Source organism: Triturus cristatus, chromosome 2_1 (assembly GCF_964204655.1).
Source record: "Triturus cristatus chromosome 2_1, aTriCri1.1, whole genome shotgun sequence".
Classification (NCBI taxonomy): domain Eukaryota; kingdom Metazoa; phylum Chordata; class Amphibia; order Caudata; family Salamandridae; genus Triturus; species Triturus cristatus.
This window is the reverse complement of record NC_140581.1, coordinates 126,478,430-126,491,451: the sequence shown is the minus strand read 5'-3', so window position 1 is coordinate 126,491,451 and position 13,022 is coordinate 126,478,430.

The window sequence follows — 13,022 nt, the reverse complement described above, 5'->3', positions numbered from 1 at the left end:
CTATTTAATAACATCTTACTGGCTGGCGGGACTCCCCCGAAGTCCTGGGACAGTGCGTCCATCACTGTAATTTTAAAACCGGGGAAATCACCAACGGCATGTAGTTCATATAGGCCTATTTCCATTCTGAACGCAGATTATAAACTATTTGCTTCAATTTTGGCCAATAGACTAGCTCTTGTTGCACCTAAAATCCTGCATCCCGATCAGAAAGGGTTTGTCAAAGGGCACCAGTTATATGAATTGACATATGACTTAATTGGGGCAATAGATCTGGCAGTTTTGGAGCCTTCCCCCTTGGCGGTCCTTACCCTGGAAGCTGCCAAGGCCTTCGACAGAGTGAATTGGTTGTATCTGTCGGAGGCCCTGGCGGGGTTCGGGGTGGGACCAGTGTTTCGTCGGACAATTGCCCTTTTATATCAGAACCCAAGTGCTTGTGTATTGGTGAATGGAAGTTTATCTGATCCCTTTAACATCTCGAGAGGTACAAGGCAGGGTTGCCCTCTCTCTCCGCTCCTATTTGATTTGTATGTTGAACCCTTTGCCCAAAGCCTGAGGGATAATGTTAACATCAAGGAGTTTGCGTGTAGGGGCTGGGAGAGAAAAGTGGCCCTGTACGCGGATGACATCCTTATCTATACTTCCGATGCCCATATGGCTCTTCCAGAAATATTCAAGCTAGCCTCTGCATTTGGAAAAGTATCTGGATATGAGATCAATGCCACAAAAACTGAGATGATGACTTGGAGTATGGACCAGAGTCCGAGTATTGCCGGTATTCAGCCAGGAAAGAAGTTGAGATACCTGGGCCTTGATATTGTTGAGGATTTAGACCAGATTGTCAATACCAACTTTTCAAAGATAGTTAAGGACTGTCGTAAGTTACTTCAGTCCTGGTCTTGACTGGGACGGTCTAATCTGGTCAAGATGTCGGTTCTGCCAAAGCTTTCCTTTTTATTTAGTACTATTCCCCTGTACTTTGATCCAATCCGTATTAAAACATTCCAGGCCGAGATTAATACATTTATTTGGAATAAACATCTTCCAAGAATCTCGTCGAAAAAGATAAGGAGGCGTAGGGAAAAGGGGGGCTTGGCTGCTCCGGACATCCAGTTGTATGCATGGGCGTTCCAGCTTTCCCATGCCAGAATGCTGTTAAAAAAGCCATTAGAGTTTGGTGTGGGAACTTTATACGCGACCCTGCTTGATGGAGAGGGGGTTAGTCAGTCTGGATTCCTTTTGAAATTTGGGGATCTGAAGTACTTCAAAAAGATTAAGCTGAAGATCCTACTGGGGATGGCAAGGACCTGGGCCCAGGTTCTAAAAGCCACTAAAATAGGGTATTATGGCAGTAGGACTCCCTTATGGGATCTCTCCGATCCCCCGACCTGGTTGTGTGATGTGCTTGCATTACCCATCAGGGAGGCAGGGTTGGAGTGTTGGGGAGACCTATTTGTTGAGGGTGAATTGCTTTCCTGAGTGGGAAGATTGGTTCTGGCCTATCTAGGCTAAAATATCTGCAGATGTCCAGTTGGTATAGATCTTATATAGCACAGCCCTCTCAGAGAAGTAAGCCCCCATTAGGTGGCTATAGTACTTTCATAAATTTGTTGATCGACAAACCCCCTGCCAGGAAAGAGATCTCTTTATGGTACAATTTGATTTTGGAGGAGTTAGACGGGGAATTTCTGCTACCTGATGAGCTTTGGGGGTCAGATATAAGCAATACCAACCTGCAAGAGTTATGGGGAAAATCATGTAGAATGATGTGGGATGTCGTGAAGCCGGCATGGTTGCGCAGGAACCACCTTTATACTATCCACAGAGCGTACTACTCTCCCCTTCACCTGTCCAAATTCACTCAGGGGAACATGGTGAAGTGTGCTAGATGTGGTCTCTTGGCTGCCTCGGACATCCACATGTTTTACGAGTGTCCATCTTTGTCGCAGTTCTGGGAAGCTATTTGTAAGATTCTGTCAACTTCTGTCGATTTCAACATAGTATTGGATTCTCAGTTAGTGATCTTTGGAATCCTAGAGGGGATTTCCAATATGGCGAAAACTCAGCCACACACAATGCGGAGCTTAGGTGCGACTGGATGATCCATCACTGGCAGGATGGGGAGAGATGTTGGGCCCAAGGCCACTTACACATGAAAAGGCTTTGTTCTGTCTCCACACAAAGAGCTGCATACCCCCTGTAGTTAGTATGGAGCCGGAGCCAGGGCCAGGAAGACAGGGCACCTTTGCACTTCAAAGGCATACCTCTAGAAACTTCTCCGTACTTCAAAAGCACAAATGTATATAAAAGAAGGACCTCAGAAACCAACTCTCCTGTACCTGTGGATACTCTGTCAGGAAGAAGGACTGCTATGCTGCTGAAAGCACTACCACTCTGCTGGATGCTGCTCTGAAAGAACTGCTGCCCTACTGTGCTGACCTGCTGCCCGATTGTCTGGGTGAAAAGGACTGGACCTGCATCTCTTGAACCCAGAGTGACTCCAAGGGCTGGTTGGCTATCCTCCTGGTCTGAAGCCTAGGGACATAGCAGGCTTTCAACAAACTTGCACATGCACCTGGAATTTGCCATCTGTGAGTCTACCCTGCCAAGTGGTGCCACCGCAGTCCTGAACCCTTGGAAGTGGGCCTTAGGTGCTTCTCAGCATATGTGGAGTCTCCGGAACCGACGCATCTCCTATCTGCGTGCCACAGCCGCAAGCAGAACCAAAGCATCTCCACTACTACGTGCATTGGACCCATTGCATAGACGTGCATTGCCTCCGTAGCCTACAACGCCATTGGAACCGTCGCTGCACGATGCATCCTTGGTGCAGGCCCTTGAGACACTCATCAACGGTAGCCTCAACAACAACGCCAAACTCTACTTCGCAGCCTTGCTGCTCTTCGGAACAGACGCATTGCCCCAACTGTGCATCGCATTCTCAACGCCAGATTTCATATCACAAGCCCCGGTCAACGGGATCCTTGACGACAACGCAGACACTCACATTGCAGCCTTGCCGCAACTCAGAGCCGGCGCATCGATTTGACTCAATCTATGCACTGCAAACCAGGATTTAGGATACTTTGTTCAGCGGGCCCAAAAGGTTCCCTGTAGACGGCCTTCACTTCCGACTTTGTCCTGTTCCGGTCTGACCAGATATCCATAGTTGCCGTATTGTACTTTTTGGTGCTACTTTGACCTAAATCTTTAAAAGTTTTAAAATTGAACATCTCAGTTTCTACTAATTGAAGTTTTGACATTTTGGTCTTCTTTTATTAATTAAAGAAAACACTATTTTTCTAACTTTGTGTGGGATCCTATTTCTGTGGCGTTTTCCCTTTATTGTTGTTTGAACTGTTGTATAAATACTTTACACATTGCCTCTAAGTTAAGCATGACTACTCTGTGCTAAGCTACCAGAGGAGTGAACACATGTTAATTTAGGGTAAGTTTGTGCCTCACCCTGACAAGGATTGTGTTTGTCTCTTGACCAGGGGTCCCACCAGTCCCCATTAGGAAGAATGATCCATCTGCAGTCAGTGTCTTGATGCTATTGTACGCATCATACCTTGTAATGTTCAGAGCCTTAGTATGTACACCACCTTAACACACCAGTTTTCACAATCCTTTAGTAAGTAAAGCCCGATAACATCACCTAAATCAACATTGTTCCATTGCATCTCTTTCTGCCTCTCCCCTCTTGATTTCACGTTTCTCTACTTTACATCTCTCTTTCCTCTCTACCTTGTCGCATCACCTCTGTACTTCACAATCACTAAATCCCTATCTTCCTTTTTACATAACTTCTCTAGCTACTACTATGTGTGGCTATAAATGCCAACTCTCTGTACTACCTCTCTTTCTCTTACCCACCTATCTTTTTCTTCTGTCTCTCTTCATACATCACTTTACCTCTTCTACCTCATCCCTTTCACTTTACGCACTTGCTCTTTCTGCATCTCAATGTACCAACCCCATTTCTTGCTCAGCTCTCTCTAGTTTGCTTCTTTTTATACTCAATGCCTCTTTATAGCTTTCACCCTGCTCTCTACCTTCCTGCCTAACACTATTCGTTACTTGTAATGCCTTTCTATACCTCACTTCTCATTGTGCCCTTTTATCTACACCAGCACTCTCTACCTTGGACCCCTCTACATTTCTCTGGCTACCTCACTTCTTTCCTTCTTGCTTCTCGCTAAACCTCATTCCTCTACATGTGCCATTGCTGTCTCTACATTTCTACCTTTCTTTCTTCCTATGTCTAGCTCTCCCTACCTCACTCTTTACCTACACCTATCTCTCTACTTCTCATTGGCTATCTACCCCAGTAGCTTTATTTCTGTATACTTCTCCTTTCCCTACATTGCCTCTCTATCTCACCCACCTCTTAACTCCAACTCTAGCTTTACCTGCCCTTCTTCTATCCATCCCTGTCACCCGTTCTCTCCCTTTTGTCTTATTGATCAGAGTTAGTAGTCACTGTCTAACCAAAGAAAAGCAAATATAAAAAGCGATAGGCCAAGTAAAGAGAGTGAAAGAGAAAACTCTCAGGCTTTACTCCAACATTTTGATTTTCACTGCTGCAGTGATTTACTCGGGATTACAAGCACACAGCAAGTACAATTTCAAGCTCTATGTGCATATCTGGTATTTTAATATTACTATGTATTAGTCCACCAAACATCCACCAAATCAACCTGATATACCCTTTCTTTCCAACCATCGGAGTGACCGGCTGGTTATAAACAAAATTGTTCATAAAGTGTTGCAAGACAAAATAACTAGATCCTAGTACGAAAAGGCTTCTCACTGGTTCCTCAAATAATACTTGGTTGGCTGATAGTTTGATTTATAATTCAATCCTGAGGGGTTGAATTACTTGAAAATGGCTAACAAATTCAAAGTTGTTACTATCAGGGAACCCCAAAACGTGTCTTGCCTGGGGCACTGCTTCACCCTCCTTGTATTCATGCTGATGTTACTTCTTACCTTCCTTCTTGCCCACTCTTATTGGTCCACGACCACTTACATCAAATATCACAAGCAGGGGGCAGCACAGAAACCTTGGAGACAGAGAGGAGCCAGAAACAAGCCTGAACCAATAGTTGTTCTTTGGCTGGAGATCCAGAGTACATGTGGAGCCAGAGGCCTTTGTGCAGTTTACACTTGCAACAGACGCCTTTTAATAATATCAATTATACAAAGAGCCTGCCAGTAAATAAAAGACACTGCAAATGTTACTTATTTTCCACATAACAAAATCCTTTTCTCAACTGACCTATCTGTTTGTGTACATGCTTGTGACACTTCTTACAGAAAAACGCTGTTCTTGCTCTCCTTCGTCTTAATCACAAAATGAAACATTTTCCTGGATCCACCATTTCTTTGCCAATCTTTATGCAATAGTTATACATGGCTAACAGCCTGTGTCTAAGGAAAGGTTTCAAGAAACAGAATGAGTAGCATTAGATCATATGGTTTAATAAACCTTGTGATCTGGGATCACAACATATATTTACTGTGCAAAACTCTTGATACCTCAGAAGCCAAGTAGAGGTCCACATCTTACCCAGATCTCCTTACAACTGCACTCTTTTCCCAGATGTAACACTCAATGCTCAAAGTATAACACACATCTCCCTCACATAACCAGTTTTACCCACACTTTGAACTCATCAACTACTAGCTTCCACCCTTCACCCGCTACCAACAACATTCTGATAAGTGCCTTTCACTTTGCAATAGGATGTCACCTCACTTTATGGCATTATGGACTATGTTGCCACTTCTGAGCTTTTGAGTGACATCCTAATGCATATGGCTCTTGCAGTCCTGGTCCACATCCATTGAACTATTTAGACTGTAACACCTAATAGATCTGTAAATGAATAACCAGGATTGGAACTGTGCCTGTGACGTGATCACATGCAGAGAGAGATGGCCACCCTAACACAGCACTTGCAACTAGTCTCAGACCAGCCGCCTTCTCCTTCTCCTTTCCGCCCAGCTTGCTCTTTTGTTCCTGAAGCACCAATTGCCTGGTACCCTGTATGAACATGGTATTTCTCTGCAATTTACAACTGAAATGCAAGCATTTAATTTGCTTAAGCATTACACTGGGTAGGTAATGTTACAATATGCATTTACTGTTTTAATTTGTGGTTCAAACAGCATGTGTGAGAAACTATATGGTCAAGTCAATAAAAATATAGTCCAAATACCAAATCAGTACTTCAAAAGGCTTTTAGTCATCCAACGTTTACCCACTTGGAACACTCTTTTCAATAAATCAATCAATCAATCAGCACTGTCACCCCGAGGCGTATCTGGGTGCTGGGGTACGAGGTCTTCATCGAGGAGCCAGATCACAAGCTTCTTTCAAAAGTCCGCCAGGGAAGGTGCTTTTCGGACGTGGAAGGGCAGGTTGTTCCAGGTCTTGGCGGCGATGTAGGAGAAGAAGCAGCCCCGTCTGAGACTGTTACGGATGTTGGATATGTGTGCAAGAGCTAGTGGGGAGTAGTGCAAGTGTCTTGCAGGTAGATGGAAGCTACATTGGTGGTTGATGTAGGCTGGTTCTTGATTGTGTAGGGCTTTGTAGGTGTGTGTGAGGATCTTGAACTGACATCTCTTCTGGATGGGGAGTTAGTGTAGTTTTCTGAGGTGAGGGGTGATGTGGGTACATTTAGGGAGTTGCAGGATGAATCTGGCTGTGGCTTTCTGTACGGTCTGGAGTCTCCTCAGGAGCCGGGTGGAGATGTCGGTGTAGAGGACGTTGCCATAGTCGACATGGCTGGTGATAAGGGCCTGAGTGATGGTCTTTCTGGTGTTGACAGAGATCCATCTGAAGTCTCTGTGGAGTGCATGGAAGCAGAAGGCGACTGCATAGACTTGTTCTTTCATGGTCAGTTTGTTGTTTGGGTTGATGACCAGGTTGCGTGCATGGTCTGTAGACAGGGGAGTGTGTTCGAGAATCTGCTGGCCACTAGCTGTGGTCCCATATGGATGGATGTTTCCCGAAGATCAGTCTTGTGGGAGTTGAGTTTACAGCACATGGCTCTTACCCAGTTGGCTATGTTGGTCATGGCGTTGCAGAAGTTTGTTCTGTTGGTGGAGGGTCTTCGATGAGTGAGTTGAATTTGGGTGTATTTTATGTTTTTGGTCAAATCCTAAAATCAACTGAGTATCAGCAGCATAGAAAACCAAAGGATTTGATCAAGGCTCAGAAGGGGTCTAAATAATATTAAACAAGATAGGGGGCAATCCTGGTGTTAAAAGACCTTCACACTGGAGGGGAAAGAGATGCATTTTGAGTTTACTCCATGACAAGAAACTTGATCACCTCAAGCATGGCTTTTCCAGTGCCAACCCTTGCAAAATAGTTGACGGCATCCTTTGATTGACTATGCTGATGGTAGTATAAAAGGTCTAAAAGAAGCACGGCTGCAATTGCTTATTTATCCTAGATAGATTCCAGTTAGTCCAAGATGGAGAGGAGCACTGATTCTGTTCCATTATTTAGCTCGGAGCCCACCTGAGATCTTTCAAGAAAATCTTCTCTTTCAGTCACATTTGACCAAATGTAAACCTTTGTCTATCCTCTGATTCTCCTCTAAGACAGTCAAATGATATGCAATCCACATCTGTACTCACTTCGAATCTCTGTGCACACCAGATGAATTCCTAGGTAGCGAACATGAGACAAAACCATATGGGGAAAAATCTTTTGAAGACTTGTGAACAAGACATTATGATCCTATCACAATGTATAAGACTCGGAAACCTGCTTTACATCATGGTTTTGGCTTAGGGTTTGTATTAGGCCTTCGTACGAAGATATGTGTAAAACATAAAGGTACCACAATTAGTTCCAGATACGCCTCTTCTGGACAGACCAAAAACTTAAAGTGGGCTCCAGTTCCACCTTAGGGGTCAGATATATGCACACAAGGATTATTGTAGAAAAACTAAAACAATCACAATCATTTTATTCAGCTCAGCACATTCCCACGAAATAATAAACCCATGTTTATAACTGGTGATTGCAATAAAACTGTGTGCATACAATTTACATTCTGGCTATCCTCCAATCCACTGTTTAATGAAAAATAAATCGCTCATTCATCTACCCACTGACACCAATTTCTCCAGCCTTCCATTCACCCCATTAGTCCATCCATCCATCCTTGCAGTCAGATCTTCCTGCACAGTTTAAGTGACAAGTTGGAGTGATGCTGTCATGACTCCCTATTCCTGCATGCCAGCATCATCTCTGTACTACAGGGGTCCTTGCTTAACCTCAGAACTGTGGCCCAGCCCCTCCTCCTCTGTCCCATGAGGGTTGAAAGTCAGATCCTTTGCATGGCAGCAGCACCTAGCAGCTACCATAAGATCTCTGTAACCACTCCAGCTCGTATGGAATATCACATTCTGGACCTGATTCATGAAGGGCCCCTGTTCTCATAGTGGAGGCCTCGCGGTTATGGGGAAGTCTCCACACTCAAAATGGAATCCCCGCAACGAGAATTCTCATTGCGGAGATTCCGCCCTAAGTTGAGACTCCCCAGGACTGCAGGGCCTCCGTTAATAGTGCAGAGACCCTTTGTGAATCAGGCCGTAAGATTTAAAATCTAAGCATCTGCTTTGGAACTGCCAACACATCTCTGGGGCAGCAGATTCTGGCCCAGGCCATTTGGTCCCAGCACATTGAGGCTTGAAAACAGAATCCTTTGCTATCATATCCATATGGCAGTGATTCTTGACCTTTTCACTTCGGTGGAACCCCAGTGAATCATTACATGAATCCGGAGGGGAGGGGCTCCAAGTCATTATTGGATAGCCTGAGCCGAAGCAATTTATATGATTTGAATCTGAAAAAAATACACAAAATTACAGAAATAAATATACTTTAAACAGATGCTCAAAAATCAGATATAGAAAAAGTGTTCACATTTTAACTTTTGCTTTTTCATTTGTATAGAATATATTATTTTAATGTACTAATTGTAATATTATTCGATGTGTAAAACAAGTCGTGGACCACCTGAGCACGCCTTGTGGAACCCCGAGGTCCTCAGACCACAGGTTAAGAACCACTGCACTATGGTATTTATGGCATGGCTACCAAACATAACATGGGTTAGAGCTCCAACCCTCTGCTTGGACTCAGTGCAGAGAGGGCTGAAATGCAGATTATCTACATAGCAGCAGTTCGAAGTAGTGGCTACCATCAGGAAGCACTGTCTGCTACTCCAGAAGCACTAGCAACAACAGAGGATCCATTCAAATGTATTATTTGCCTATCAAAAACAGTAAAACTTGCAATCTCCCCAGGTGTCCAGCAGGACAAGCCGATGGACTTCAGACTGTTAGTAGAATGTTCTCCTGTTGATATAAGCGCATCTGGACACCAACTCACATTTGCACTGAAATTGTTAAAAATAAAATACAACCTATTGGAAGACCTAAAATCCAACTAGTGTTTATTGCAAAATAGCAAACAGCACGGCAAAACATAACAGATAATTGTCATTTGAATTGACTGGGACTCTTGTTAGAAATGATCTGTTGGAGGATAGAGCGGAATTCATAGACCATTAGACCAGTATATATATGCTTGTTTCTCAATTCAAGCCAATTGAGCTTAATCATGGGACAGAAACATGTTACGGTCAGCAAAAAACTGTCTGATGAGCAGGTGGCCAGACCTTGTCCCAGAGGAAGTGCTGGGTTCCCTTGTGGAGGGAGATATTATTCACAAATACAATACTAGGTGTTATAGATAAAGAAGACAAAACTTGAAGGTGGAGGGATCCGGAATGCTCTAGCATACAGTGCCTCTCAGTGGCTGTGCCAGGTTCTACCAACTGATTCCCTTGGAATCTATCACCCCCACATTACACACACATAGAATACATACAATTAACGTGAGACACACTCTGTGTTGAAACAACCCATAATACACAACACCAACAAGAACAAAATCAGACAAAATATAATCATTTAAATGCCCTGGAACATTAGTACATTTTTTCGGTCTATGTTCATTGACAGACAAACGCAAACCTGCAGAACACTCAACACCAGGCAATATAGAAACATAACCATCACCACATTGTCCTCCAGACACAGTATTAGTATAAAAAGAGGTAATTACTCCCACTTTGCCAGAATCAAGCCACCAACCGTGCTCATTTGAACAATCCTCATCTCAGAGCTATCTCAACATCTCCTGAATTTTAGGTAGGGGAGAGCAACTCATCAAAATATTCTTATTCAGTGACCTGAGGTCTATACAAAGCCTCAAGTATCCAGTTTTTCTCTTTGCCACGACTACGGGAGGAATCTATTGGGATGAATCCACATGTTCTATAACCCCATCTGAACAAAGCTTTTCTAGATGCTCTTTCAATTGACTCCTAATGCTCAAAGGAACATCCCTCACATTATGACCTACAGAGATAGCATCAGGTTTCAAAATGATTTTGTGTTCATACCCTCTGATGATATTGAGTCTATCTTCAAAAAGAGATTTATGAGTGACAAGCAACTGATCTAAAGAGGACACAGAACAGACCAATGTCAACAAGAGATATGGTACATTCCGTCCTGTGTCTCAACACCATCCTTGATCTCTCCACCCAAAAACACTGTACACCTTTCCTGCCACATAGAACTTAGTATGAATATTCCTGTCTTTATATGTGATGCATACCTGAATATAGCCCATCATATCAATGTCTAATTCTCCAAATGCCACGGTAAGAATATCAGGGGGAGAAAGTTCTAAATAATGCCACACAATGGTAATTGCTGATCCAGAGACAAAAGTGACCCCAATATTCACTTCAACAACACTGACATTACAGGTAGGGTCTCCATTTTTCCTGTCAGAATTGAAGGATCCCACCATCTTGATTGACAACACCATTCTGCTTGCACGTGAGTCTGTATCTTTCTTGATTCTTGCTACATTATTTATGTTCAGTTACTATAACAACGATCTGTATGTTTTTGCATGCCCTGGCAACATTTCCAACTTTCCAGCCCTTCAGGCACATGTTGCTTAAAGTAGTGCCTGCCTTTAACATCGCTAAATGTGATTTAGCTGCACACCTAGGGCAAATTCTGGTTGACTGACTCACTGGTCTGAGAGATCAACTGTTATCATTGCCAAGAGCTACCTTCTTCATAGGTTTTGATAAACTAGCATTGGCATTTTGCACTTCAGACACATGTGTAAATCTCCCCAACTCCTTCTATGCCATCACAGATCTGTCTATACCTTTGGCCAACTTTCCTGTAAAGTGGGATTTTGGCAACAAAGTAACTTTTCTTGCATTTGTCTAACAAAACAATTAACCACAATTTGATTTTCCAAAGAATTGTCAGGTTTGTCATTGAACTCACATGTAGATGCAGGTGCCTTTAGTTCAGTTAAAAATGTATCAATAGATTCATATTGTTGTCAACGAGTAAATAATATATGTCTTTCTACAATCATACTTGTGTCTTTCTTAAAATAATTTGCAGTCTATTGACTGTCTCATCATAAACATCCTATTCTACAGAAACTGGAAGGGATAAGATAAGAAATTGATAAAGAATTCTTTGTCCTTACGATCGAAAACAATTATATAGTAGGGCTTGTATCCTTCAGGGACTGAATTTAGTCCCATCAATGGCTATCAGATAACTGTCAACAGCTTTGAACTATTGATTCCATTTAAGTTTTTGTGCACCAGGTTCAGGCAAGAACATGCCAGGTACATGTACATTCTGCAAGGTGGAGATAGACGAGACTAAATTTAAGCCAAGTGAAAAATTGCAAGTCATGTTAAGTAATGTCTGAGATAGATTACAGACTAGTTTAAAAATGTAAGAGAATGTAAAATGTTCTCACAGACAATCCTCCAATAAGCTTGGGTGTCTCAGAAACTAATCAGCATGTGAAGCATTAGTGAAGCAAAAAACAATCACATTGCAGGGCACCTGTTCTTGACGATTCTAAGCAGAATGAAGAGTGATGTGGCTTGTTACCGTGAGGAAATGTTTATCTTATAAAATAATGCACAGGATCCTGTGTGCTTCGCAGTTTCACTCTGCTTCATTACGTGTAACGTGCTAGGTCAATCAATCATACTGCGTGTGCCAGACTCGGTGTGCAGCGCGTCCTCACTCAGCTTCAGCACGTTATCTGTGCTTGTTGCTGAGACTCACTCAAAAGCAGACATGCAAGGAGCACAAGGCAGGTTGTTGAAGCTCTTGCTGAGCAATCACGGCTGAATTTAAGAAACACAGTGGCCGAACCTTCATAGGCAGGAATAATACAAATCACCTGTCACCTGGGTTGTTCCTTCGTAACAAGTAGTTACCTCACAATTCACCAGAGTCTTTACATCAATCAAAGTATTCCAGGGTCTATACTGGTGCTGCACTTGAGCGTTTCTGATCATCGTCAAGTACGTTATAGTCAAAGAGTAGTAGAATGGGGTTTGGGATGAGAGTGGAGGCAGAGGATATATTGAGACAGGTATAGGGTGGGAAATAGGGTAGTGCATTGGAAAGAGTAGCAGAAGGAGGTTTGGGATGAGTCCTATAGTAGAGGTAGAGGATATATTGAGAGAGGTAAAGGATAAGGTATAGGGTAGTGCATTGGAGATGCTGAATTAGAAGTAAAGTAATAAATATAATGATCAATTATGTACATGGAATATGTATATGTATAAGAAAGGTAATATATGCAGATTAAGTTGTATTTAATAAACTCAGACTTTCAAGTGTTGCTGTACTTTAACCTCTTCAGTGCCCATGACGAGATGGTCTCGTCATGGAGCACGGTTGCGCTGTGCCCATGATGAGACTATCTCGTCATGAACCCCACCCACTAATGCAACGCCCGGCACAGGAGGGGGAAAGGGCGTGGCACTGAAGGGGTTAAGTAAATTTATTTGTTTTTGTAGTTTTTTAAAAACAAAATGTTATAGAATGGTTAAAGGCACTTAGGACATCCCTGTATAAGC